Source organism: Petaurus breviceps, unplaced genomic scaffold (genome assembly GCF_028583685.1).
Source record: "Petaurus breviceps papuanus isolate PSGF00001 unplaced genomic scaffold, PetGlider_PUasm1.0 90535, whole genome shotgun sequence".
NCBI lineage: Eukaryota > Metazoa > Chordata > Mammalia > Diprotodontia > Petauridae > Petaurus > Petaurus breviceps.
This window is the reverse complement of record NW_027187270.1, coordinates 1014978-1027142: the sequence shown is the minus strand read 5'-3', so window position 1 is coordinate 1027142 and position 12165 is coordinate 1014978. Positions and strand designations below refer to the sequence as shown.

The following is a 12165-nucleotide window of genomic DNA, read 5'->3' as shown; positions in this document are numbered from 1 at the left end:
TTGTGCAGCACCAAAGATGTTGATGTCATTGGACTGAAGACGATGTGTGGAAAGGTATAAAGTATAAGAAGACTGGACCTATGTGTGTAGTGGTGGTGGTGGAGAGGTGGGTAGGTCAGGAAGGGGTTTGAATGCATCACAGCATTTTGTATTTGAAATACTGGAGGTGATGGGGAGCCACTGGAATTTATTGAGTAGGGGAGGTGACATGGTGGTAGTGAGAATGATCCAGGCAGGAGGAGAAAGAGGAGAGATTGGTATCCCAAAAGTCTACAGAGAAAAGTGTCTTAAGGAAAAGGGGGCAATCAGTAGTGTGACAGCTGCAGAAAGGCCAAGGAGAATTAGGATTGAGAAAAGGTCATGGGATTTGCCAGGTAGGTGATCATTGGTAGCTTGGGAGAGAGCAGGTTCTGTGGAATGATGAGGTCAGAATTACATGCATATGTACTCACACACACGAGCGTACATATATATCTATATAGTCTTGAATTACGCTTTTTCAAAAAAATTTTTACTTACTTTTAGTTTACAGCATTCAGTTCCACAATTCCTTGAGTTTCAGATTTTTTTCCCCTCCCTCCCATGGCAGGATGCAATCAAATACAGGATCTACAAATACCTTCACATTAAACATTAGTCAAGTTGTAAAGAAGCATTATAATCAGTGGAGTGAACAGTGAGAGAGAAGGGACAAAATAAAACGCAGAAGAGAGCAAGTAGTTTGCTTCAATCTGCATTCAGACTCTGTAGTTCCTTCTCTGGTTCTGGATAGTCCTTTCTATCCTGAGTCTTCTGGAGTTGTCTTCTAACCTTGCATTGCCGAGAGAAGCCCGGTCTATCAAAGTTAGTCGTCACAGATACTATGTGTTTGTAATTGTTTACAGTGTTCATCCTACAATGATGTCTTGTGAAGGCAGAGTGGTGGTATTGAGTGGAAAAGATACTAGCTCCCTCTTTTGGTCTCAGAAGTTTCTGAGGGGGCAAAACCATCTTTTTATAATTACCAGTTTAATGAGGAAATAAACTTATATGAATAGAAATGAATACCAAATCATGCTATGAAGTCCGTGGGAAATGGCTGAATATCACCACTGCTAGCAGGTCTCAGTGGAGGAATCCAAATGGAAACCTGATTTCTGTCATTAGCAACCTTTGAGCAAATTAATAGGTTGTTTTCCAGAAAGTTTTAAATCATCTTGAGTTCTCAGTTGAGGTTTGATTAGAGTTCAGTTTAACCATTTCTGCTTATGTGCTTAACATACAAAAGGTGTAGTGCTAGGTGGTGATGGATGTTTAGTTGGAAGCCTGAAAGAGATTTTCTCTAGGAGTTAATGCTTTCTTTTTTCAGTTTGTGAGAATGTGACTAGTGTAGAGGCCTGAAGTGGGGAAGGCCACCCAAGCCCTTTCTTTGGCCTTCTCTCATGGTTTTCTTCAAGAGCGGTCCCTTGAATTTTATTTGTTTTCCTTGGTTCTTCGTCCACCTGTAGTGTCTTTGGAAGTTCTGTTGCTCTATTGCCAGTGACCTTAGTGTTCCTTTAATGCCCTCAATTTATGCCAGGCATTAAGGATTGTAACAGATGTAGGAATATTTTTCACCAAAAGTTTCTTTTTTTTACCAGGTTCTTCGGGAGTACCATTGAAGGTTGTTATTAAGTTCTATTTCGGGGGACAAGGTTGCAGCTTTCCCAGTAAGATAAGGGGTTAAATAAGGATGTCCATTATCTCCACTCTTATTCAATATTATATTAGAAATGTTAGCTGTAGCAATAAGAGAAGAAAAAGAAATTGAAAGAATTCGAATTGGCAGTCAGGAAGCAAAAGTATTACTCTTTGCAGATGATATACTTAGAGGATCCTAGAGTCTCAACTAGAAATCTACTTAGAATAATTAATAAATTTAGCAGAGTTGCAGGATAGAAAACCCATGAAAATTATCAGCATTTCTATGTATTTCTAACAAAGCTTTGCATCAAGAGATAGGGAAATTCTGTTGAAAGTAACTGTAGACAATATAAAATATTTGAGAGTCTGCACAATTACAAAATCCTTTTAACACAAATAAAATCATATATTAATAATTGGAAAAATATCAGTTCATGGGTGGGCTGAGCTCATATAATAAAAAAGGTAATTCTACCCAAATTAATTTACTTATTCAGTGTCATATCAAACTACCAAACAATTATTTGATAGAGCTAGAAAAAAAATAATAAAATTCATGTAGAAGTACAAAAGGTCAAGAATATCAAAGGAGTTAATGAAAAGAAATGCAATGGAAGGTTGACTATCCATACAAGATGTAAAACTATTATAAAGCAGCAATGTCTTTTATATTGGTCAAGAAATAGATTTGTGGATTAGTGGAATAAGTTAAGTGTATAAGACACAGTATTCAGTGACTTTAATAATCTGATGTTTGATAAACCCATAGTCTCTAGTATTTGTGATAAGAATTGACTTTGACAAAAAAGGCTGGGAAAACTGGAAAATAGTATGACAGAAATGAGGCATAGGCCAACATCTTATGCTACCTATCAAGATAGGGTCAAAATGTGTCCATGATTTAGACAAAAAGGGTGATAACATAAGCAGATTAGGAGAGGAAGGAATAGTTTACATATTGGATGTATGGAGAAAGGAAGAATTTATGACCAAAGAGGAGATAGAGAACATTGTGAAATGCAATATGGATAATTTTGATTACATGAAATTATTTTTTAAATTTATTTTTTTTTTTTAGGTTTCAGTGTTCATTTCCACAAGATTTTGAGTTAGTTTTTTTCTCCCCATCTTTCACCTACTCCCCACCCCAAAAGTCAGCCTCCCCCAATCTGTTCTCTCTTATATTCTCCCCCATAACCCCACTTTCTTTCTAGTAGAGCAAGATGGATTTCTGTATCCCAGTGCCTGCATATCTCATTTTCCAGTTGAATGTAAAAACTGATTTTTTCAAAACTGTTTTTTTAACTTTGAGTTCCAGATTTTTTCCCTTCTTCCCTCCTTACCTACCTCCACTGGGAAAATAAGCAATTCAATAATAGGTTGTATATGTGTAGTTACCCAAGTTATTTCCATAGTAGTTATATTGTGAAAAATTAATTATATTTCCCTCCATCCCATCCCACCCCCCACTTATTCTCTTTTCTCAGTTGATCCTATCCCTTTTCAGAAATGTTTGCTTCTAAGTACAATCTCCTCCAATCTGCCCTCCCTTCTATCATCCTGTCTTATTCCCTACCCCCCTATTTTCCTGTAGGGTAAGATACCAAATTGAGTGTGTATGTTATTCTCTCCTTAAGCCAAATTCAGTGAGCATAAGGTTGTCCCCTTCCCTTTCCCTTCCTGCTCTTCCCTTCCATTGTAATAGTTTTCTCTTGCCTCTTTTATATGAGATAATTTACCCTAATCTATCTCTCCCTTTCTCCTTCTCCAAATAAATTCCTCTCACCCCTTAATTTTATTTTTTAAATATCATCTTTTCATATTCAACTTACCCTGTGCCCTCTGTCTATACATACATGAACATACATTTGCTCATACTCACATATATATATTTATATATACCTACACCCTCTTATACATGCATATATGTATGTATACATATACAAACATATATCCATTTCCACTATCCTCATACCAAGAAAAGTCTCATGAGTTAGTTATTGTTTTTCCATGTTGGAATGTAAATAGTTCACTTTTGATAAGTTCCTTATGATTTCTTTTTCCTGTTTACCTCCTTATGCTTCTCTTGCTTCTTGTATTTGAAAGTCAAATTTTTTGTTCAGCTCTGTTTTTTCATCAGGAATGTTTGAAAATTCTCTATTTCATTGAATGACGATATTTTCCCTTGAAGCATTATACTGAGTTTTGGTGGGTAGGTGATTCTTGGTTTTAGTCCTAGCTCCTTTGACCTCTGGAATATCATATTCCAGGCCCTTCGATCCCTTAATGTAGAAGCTGCTAGATCTTGTGTTATCCTGATTGTGTTTCCACAATGTTCAAATTGTTTCTTCTTGACTGCTTGCAGTTTTTTTTCCTTGACCTGGGAACTCTGGAATTTGGCTATAACATATTCCTAGGAGTTTTCTTTTTGGGATTCTTTTAAAAGAGGCGATCAGTGAATTCTTTCAATTTCTATTTTGCCCTTTGGTTCTAGAGAATATCAGAGCAGTGTTGCTTGATAATTTCTTGAAAGATGATGTATAGGCTCTTTTTTTCATCACGGCTTTTACGTAGTCCATTAATTTTAAAATTATCTTTCCTATTTTCCAGGTCAGTGGTTTTTCCAGCGAGATATTTCACATTGCCTTCTATTTTTTCATATATTTGGGTATGTTTTATAGTATCTTGATTTCTCTAAAAGTCTTTAGCTTCCAACTGCTCCTAATCTAATTTTGAAGGATTTATTGTCTTCAGTGAGTTTTTGAAATTCCTTTTTCATGTGGCAAATTTGGCTTTTTAAGCCATTCTTCTCCTCATTGGCTTTTTGAGCCTCATTTGCCATTTGAGTTAGTATATTTTTTAAGGTGTTATTTTCTTTAGTGTATTTTTTGGTCTCATGTAACAGGCTGTTGACTTGCTTTTCATGATTTTGTTGTGTCATTCTTATTTCTCTTCTGAATTTTTCCCCCATTTCTCTTACTTAATTTTCAAAATCCTTCTTGAGTTCTTCCATCGCTTGTAATCAGTTCATATTTTTCTCAGATCCTTTTGATGCAGGAGTCTGCCTTCCTCACCCTCCACATCTTGATCCTTTTTGTCCCCCCAAAAAAGGATTCTATGGTCTGTTTTTGCTTCCTCTGCTTTCTCATATTGGCAGCCAATTACTTGACTTTTGAGCTCTTTGCCATGATAGAACTCTGCTTCCAGAATGGAGAGAGCTTTGTCCCAAATGATTGGGGTTTTCTCAGCTGCTGGAGCTGTTAGGAGTGTGCCCCCTCTGCAACCTCCACAAGCTCTGGTTCACGGGCCCAGGACCATCACCCAAGACTGTGATCCAGATCCAAGCAGGTTAAAGCAAGAGCAATTACCCTTTGAATGGTTGCTTGTCCCTCTGCAATCTGCAGGCCAGGAACTCCTGAGGCAGCCACACAGTGAGCCGCCTTGCCTCTGCTGCTTCTTGCCCTGGGAGCAGGGGCTGGACTCGCTCTTCTGTCACCCTGTTCCAACAGAGTTCCGCACTGGCCTTTTACTTTGTCTTTGGTGTTTATGGGTTGAGAGATCTGGAAACTACCACAGCTGTTGGTTATTCATTCTCCCAAAGTCTGCTTTGGCTGTCTGCTGGTCTGGTCCGACTGTTCTAGGCTCCCAGAACAGTGTGATAGAGCCTTCCTGTTGGCCTGCCGGGCTGCCTTCAGTGGGAGATTTGTTTCTTTCTCTCATTTTGTTGGTTCTGTAGCTCTAAAGTTTGTTTAGAGTAATAGTTTTTTTATGTATTTGAAGTGATTGGAGTGGGAGCTCATGCCACATTTGTGCCACTCTGCCATCTTGGCTCTGCCCCCTGATTTCATTAAATTAAGAAGTTTTTGCAAAAAGACAGTGCAACCAATATTAGAAGGGAAGCAGAAAGCTGGGAAACAGTTTTCATAGCCAGAGTCAAGGCCTCATTTCTACAATAGAGAACTGAAACAAATTTATCAGAATACAATTCATTTCCCAATTGATAAATAGTCAGAGGATATGAACAGGCCCTTCTCAGATGAAGAAAATAAAACTGTTTATGGTTATATGAAAAAAATGCTCTAAACCACTATTGATTAGAGAAATACAAATTAAAAATGGCTCTGAGGTACCACTTCATACGTATCCTATTGGCTAATGTGACAATAAAAAGAAAATGATAAGTATTGGAGAGGCTGTGGGAAAACTGGGACACTAATACGTTGTTGGTGGAGTTATGAACTGATCCAACCATTCTGGAGAGAAATTTGGAACTGTACCCAAAGGGGTATAAAACTGTGTATACCCTTTGATCCAGCAATACCACTACTAGGTCTGTATCCCAAAGAGTACATAAAAAAGGCAAAAGGACCCACATGTACAAAAATATTTTTAGCAATTCTTTTTGTGGTGGCAAAGCATTAGAAATTGAGGGGATACCCATCAATTGGGGAATGCCTGAACAAGTTGTAGTATATGAATGTAATGGAATACTATTATCTTGTAAGTATGACAAGCAGGTAGATTTCAGAAAAACCTGGAAAGACTTTCATGAATTGATGCTAAGAGAGATGAGCAGAACCAGGAGAACATTGTACACAGTAAGAGCAACATTGTGTGATGACCAACTCTGATGGAATTAGCCCTTCTCAGCTATACAGTGATCCAAAACAATTCCAAAGACTCTATATGAAATATGCTATCCAGATCAAGAGGAAGAAATATGGAGTCTGGATGCAGATTGAAGAATATAATTTTCCCTTTTGTTGTTTTCTGTTTTTTCTTTCTTGTGGTTTTTCTCTTTTGTTCTGATTCTTGTTTCACAAATGTGAAAATACATTTAACATGATTGTTTATACTATATCAGATTGCTTGCTGTCTTGGGGAGGGGGAAAAATTTGGAACTCAAAATTTTATAAAAGTGTATGTTGAAAACTGTCTTTAAATGTATTTAGAAAAAATAAGATAATATTAAGAAAAAAAGTGGTATTCCATTCTGTGAATATTCACAATCACTAAGTTTCATTGTTGCAAGGTATGTCAGTGGCCCTCTTGTCTAATGCATGTTTGAAAGGGTTAACAAATGGCTATCCACCCACCATTTGAGAACTTTGACTAAGGAAGGGAGCACTTGCCCATTCTCCTTTTGGACAACTCAAATTGCAGGAAGTCTTTCTTGACATCAAGCATCAAACTGCCTTTTTACAACTTCCAGTCCTCCTGGTTCTGTCCCCTGGGCCCAAGCAGAACAACTTTCTTCTCCCTTTTTCAAATACTTGAAGAAGACCTTGATCCCCCCTTTTAGTCCTCCTTTCCTCCAGAGTAAACATACCTATTTCCTTCATTCCATCTTCATTCAACAGGAACTTGAAGCCTTTACCTTAATCCTGTTTGCCTTCTTTGGGATGATCTCCGGCTCATCAATAACCTTTTGGAACTGTGCTACCCAGACCTAATTATAATATTCCAGTTGCATTCTAAGTCCAGGGCATTATGTCATTCAGCAGGCCTGTTACCTACCTGGTAGCCCTTGGCCCTGTGACTCTTTTTTGTTTGTTTGTTTGCCTTTTGGAGGGCAATTGGGCTTAAGTAACTTGCCCAAGGTTAGAAGGCTAATTGTTTTTGTGTGTGTGGGTGTTAAGTGATCCCAGAACCAAACTCAGGTCCTCCTGATTCTAGGGCTGGTGCTCTATTTATTCACTGCACCACCTACAGCCACCGCGTGACTCTTTTAATGCTTAAGATTCCAATTGCTTTTTCCAGTCATATCAAGTGCAGTCCCCTAAAACTTTCGGATAATTTCAGATAATTAAAACTCCCCCACCCTCCCACTTCCTGTATTTTTATTTTGCTTATTTTTATTGGGTGGTTGGGGTAATTTGACATTCAATATCAGCACTGTAAGGAAAATCTGGCTCTCAATAATTGCTGTTCTTTTTCTCGTTCCCAGGACTAACGGATAAGGATCTAGAAGATATTATTGAGGGTGGCTACAAACCCGATAAAGGTAAAGGTAGGCATTTTGGCTCTTCCAACTAAACTGGACAGACCTACCCCTGACATAATATCATCCTTTAGTTCTTTTAGAATGTGACTTTAGGCAAAATGTCATGTCAAGGCAGCTATTTTCACAGCAACAACATTCCAAATGGAAGATCTGTTCTTTGGCAGTCAAAATCCAGAATCTGTCTTTATAGAGAATAGATATTTGCAACCATAACATGATTGGGTTGCTCATATCATAATTGACATGGCCTGGACTGCTTGAATAGCTAACAGACCTAGCCTTTGCTGCCTTGATGTACTAGGCCACAAATGGAATCCTTGAGAAGGCATTGGAGTGTGTGGGGAACAAAGGGTATCTTAAGGATAAGCAGCAAAAAATCCAGCTATTCTGGAAGGAGGATCAGGAGAATAAATAACTATTTGCTTTTGAGCAGTCTCTTATATTTGAGTTTAAGACCCAGCTGTCAGATGTTGGGGACCTTAGAGGCCATCTTGTCCAGTCTGTATGTGAAGATTTATTCCCTCTACCATATCACATACAGGTGATCATACTGTGTATTACCCTGCCAATTCTTGAATTCTCTGATGTGTTTGGACCTTGTTTCTCTAAATAAAGAAAAGATTTGTTGTTCAAAACTGAGGAAGGAAGAAGGGAATGGAGTAATGGATAAAGGAACCCTGGCTCACCATGTGGATTGGGCTTGGCAAACACTCAGAAGTATAGCTGGTGGCTCAGGAACTGAATTGGCTTAAATAGCCCAGTGCTGGGGAACCTTGGACTCAAGGTCACAAGTGGCCTTCTAGGGCCTCAAGGGTGGCCCTTTGGGTGAATCCAGACTTCATAGAATAAATTCCCTTCCTAAAAGGATTGCTTCTCTCAAACTTGGACTCCAAAGGTTACACTTGATGCACTAGAGGGCTCTGTGTGGCTTTGAGGTCGAGAGTTCCCCTCCCCTCCCCTCTATTAGAACCTCTTAAGCTTTTGACATTTATTTTCGACTATCTTTCTCTTCTTGTTTGAGAAGTAGCCTTATGGAGCAATTTACCTGATGCCACCATATTCAGTATTGGGCTGTGACTAACGGCCACCTTCTTGACAGGATGCTGTTTCTTCATAATTATGGTTGTTTTCACTCTGAACTGTGAGTGATGAGCCAAAATGGCTCGAGGACTGGGTAGACTGGTGTCTAGGAATTGACTAAAGGACTTGATGGTAGGGTTTGATTATGCTATTTTAAACGCTCCTTCTCCTCCCCCCCTCCCCCTCCCAATACTACCCACTGAGTTGTGCATCTCTCTGTGGTGTGGTGGATGTCTTCAGCCTCTTGGGAGGACAGTGTCATTTTCCTCACCATCCCAGCTTTCAAGTAAGAATCTCATTTGAATATGACCTGAACACCTGCTCTGAGGAATAAGAAACTGAACTGAACCAGTGAGCCAAAATAAAATGATCTGGATGTGTGGTGAAAGGCTGAAGTGGGCTCTGCTTTCAGCTGAGAGATCCAGATGAGGGAGCTCTGGGAGTTGGTGTGGTAAGAGGATGAATCATTTGAGGTCTGTGGAGCAGAGGAAGAAAATTAAGAAAGGAAATGTGGTCACATAGGTGAGGGTGAGAAGTGTCAGTTAAGCCAAGGCATTTTGTGGGGTTAGTTTTTTTCTTCTTTTAAAGTGCTTTTCTATTTTTGTTTTTATATCACAATCATTTCTTGGTATTATACTCCACCTCTGCCTGAAAGCCTTGAATCTTTTCTTGTAGGAAATAAACATGGAGGGGCAGCTAGGTGGCAGTGAATAGAGCACTCCCCCTGGAGTCAGGAGGCCCTGAGTTCAAATTCGACCTCAGGCACTTAACACTTGCTACCTTGGGCAAGTCACTTAACCCCAATTGCCCTGCCTTCCCCCCTCCAAAAAGACCAAAAAAAAAGCTTAAAAAAAAAGGAAAAGAAAAGAAATAAACAGTTAGGCAAAAACAGATAGGGTACCTGCATCTGACAGAGGAGAATGAGAAATATAGACAGTTCTCACTTTATGTAAATTTGTCTTAACAGAAATCCAACTTTATATAAAGAATTCTAAAAGAAATCCACATTCCAACAGCACACCACTGTGAACTTTATTGTACAGTACTGTGCTCGTTCTATCTGCTTCTGTCCCTTGGCTCAGTGCTCTGTGGTCAATTAAAAAAACCTCTTTAAAAAATCCTCCAGATGAAAGCGGAGGAGCTTGTGGAGAGACTGCCACTGCTGCTGCAGAGACCTCCAGAGCTGCGAGGAGCCCTTTGCTCTGCTCTTCCCATGTGTCCTCCCCTGTGGGTTTGTCTTTTGTCTGTCAGCACTTAGTACTGCTTTTCTCTCCCTAGGCCCGAGTGTTCTTCCTCTCGATTTGGGCCAGGCCCTCATGTGGCTTGCCCTGGCCCCTGTGTGTTCCTCCTCCTGCTCTCATTTCTCTGTTCTCAGCCCCAACATGTCCTAGATTTGTGTGTTGGCCTTCCCTTTCCTTCCCGCTGTTCCCAAGTCCATGGGTAGATTTGCATTCCACATAAATCGCTTTACGTGGAGGTCTTGGGAATAGTCTTCTTACATAAACGGAAAACTGTTTGTATTAGGCACCTCTATTCCCTGTTTACTTGGCACAGCAAGGCCTTGACCCTCTTACTTATTTCATTTATTTATTGTTTTTGGAGGGGGGAAGGTAGGGCAATTGGTGTTAAGGCCCAGATCACATGGCTAGTTTTGTGTTAAGTGGCTGAGGCTGGATTTTAACTCAGGTCTTCCTGACTCCAGGGTCGGTGCTCTATTCACTGTGCCACCTAGCCACCCCCTACCCTCTTATTTCTGACTGGCCCTGCCATTGACTCTCAACTCTGTGCTGCATAGTTTACAGCCTTGTCTTTGCTCTGAGCCCAAGTCACCTTCTCTGCAAATGGCTTGCTGCTGCAGGGAAGGCCACTGACTTTAGTACTTGGATTTTGAATAGCTTTCCTGGGCATTGAATTTCTAGCAGGAGGTTCCAAAAACCTCTGAGTAAAATTTCCAAGTGTCAGAAGGAGCATAAAAGGGCAAGTATTTGGTTTTAGCAAACTCTCTCTGAGCTCTGGCCAGTTTTTCCAGATGTTTCTAGCATGAACGTGTGTATGTTTAGTCAAACTGAGGAGTCAGGTATGGAGGGCTTTTTTGTGTGGGGAGGCTGTTTGGCTTTTTTTTTAAATTACATAGACATTTTAGTGAAGAGAAGAAAGAGTTGAAATGCCCACAGGGCCTTCATACAGAATTCATTCATTCACCAAGCGTTTCTTCCATGCCAGCTAGGTTTCTGGTGTTGTGCTGATATACAAAGCGAGCAGTGAAATACTTCTGGCCATCAGGGAGCTTATTTTCTCCTGGGGGGAACCAACATTTTCCCAGAAAAATAAATCCAAAGGAAATACCAAGTAATATCAGGGACTTGCAGGGATAGGGAGGATCAGAAAGGAGGACCTCTCGTGTCAGAGAAGGTGCTTGAGCCAAGTGCCGAAGGGAGTCAGGAATTCAGAGTGCCAGTGTCAGAGGATTGAGAAGGGAATGTGTCCAAGGGATGTTTTGAAGGTCGAATTGACAGGTCTTGGCAACAGATTATGTAGGGTGAGGCATGAGATTGAGGAATCCACAAGGCCACCTAGGTTGGCGGCCTGTGTGATTAAGATGGTGCTGGTACCTTTGCCAGAAATAGACAAGTTAGGGAGAAGAGCGTTTGGGTAGAAAGATAATGAGATCAATTTTAGACACGTTGAGTTTGAGGCATCTGCAGAATGTGAGCATCTGGATGTCTTCTAGGGAGTTGGAGATGTGTGCATTCTAGGGATAGGACAGGGAGGCAGGAAATGAGATAGTTTTTGTAAAGCATGGATGGGAGAAGGGAGACACTGAGGCAGGGAAGTTGGTCAGGGGGTTCTTGGGGTATTCCAGGTCAGAGATTGTGGACTTGACTGGCTATGATATGTATGGAAAGAAGGGGATCAATGGGAGATTTTAGTGAGACACTCAACAGGACATAGCAACCCATTAGATTGAAGATTTGGTAAACTAAGGTGGGGAGGTCCTGTGCGTCCTGAGCAGGCTCCCTGACTCCTCATGTTGAGGACCTCCTCACAGGTCCCCAACTGCTATGAATTGAGGTCTTGAGGAACAGCCTTGAACCGTCTAATCATCTCGGTCTCTCCCTGGATTTCTTTCTGTTCTTTGATAATGTATTGGGTCTCATTTCATAATGCTTAGCATACTTAATGTACTTCCACCTCCTTGTACTCTTGCTGTGTCCCAGTGATCCTGGCTTCAAATCCTTCAGCCCCTTTCCCCATGTAATTCTCCTCTCCTCTCCTCTCCTCTCCCCCTCCCTCCTCCCTCCCCCTCTCACAACCCTCTCGTCCAGCACAAGAGTAAAGCCTCCGGTGGTCGCCGGTACATTCCAAACATCGAGCGATCACTATGAAATAGTAGTCGACGAGCTATACCGTCTGTATCA

General features: G+C 40.5%; 1 long non-coding RNA gene across 2 annotated transcripts in view; it reads left to right on the top strand.

The window, feature by feature from the left end:
* The first annotated feature begins 7589 nt into the window (after positions 1 to 7589).
* Positions 7590 to 12165, top strand: part of LOC138142105 (uncharacterized) — a 38900-nt gene continuing 34324 nt past the window's right edge. The window contains exon 1 of one of the 2 annotated variants that reach the window (XR_011163351.1): positions 7590 to 7672. This is a non-coding gene — a long non-coding RNA (uncharacterized lncRNA). The remainder of the gene's footprint in view (positions 7673 to 12165) is intronic. The other variant, XR_011163350.1, reaches the window with a different exon arrangement.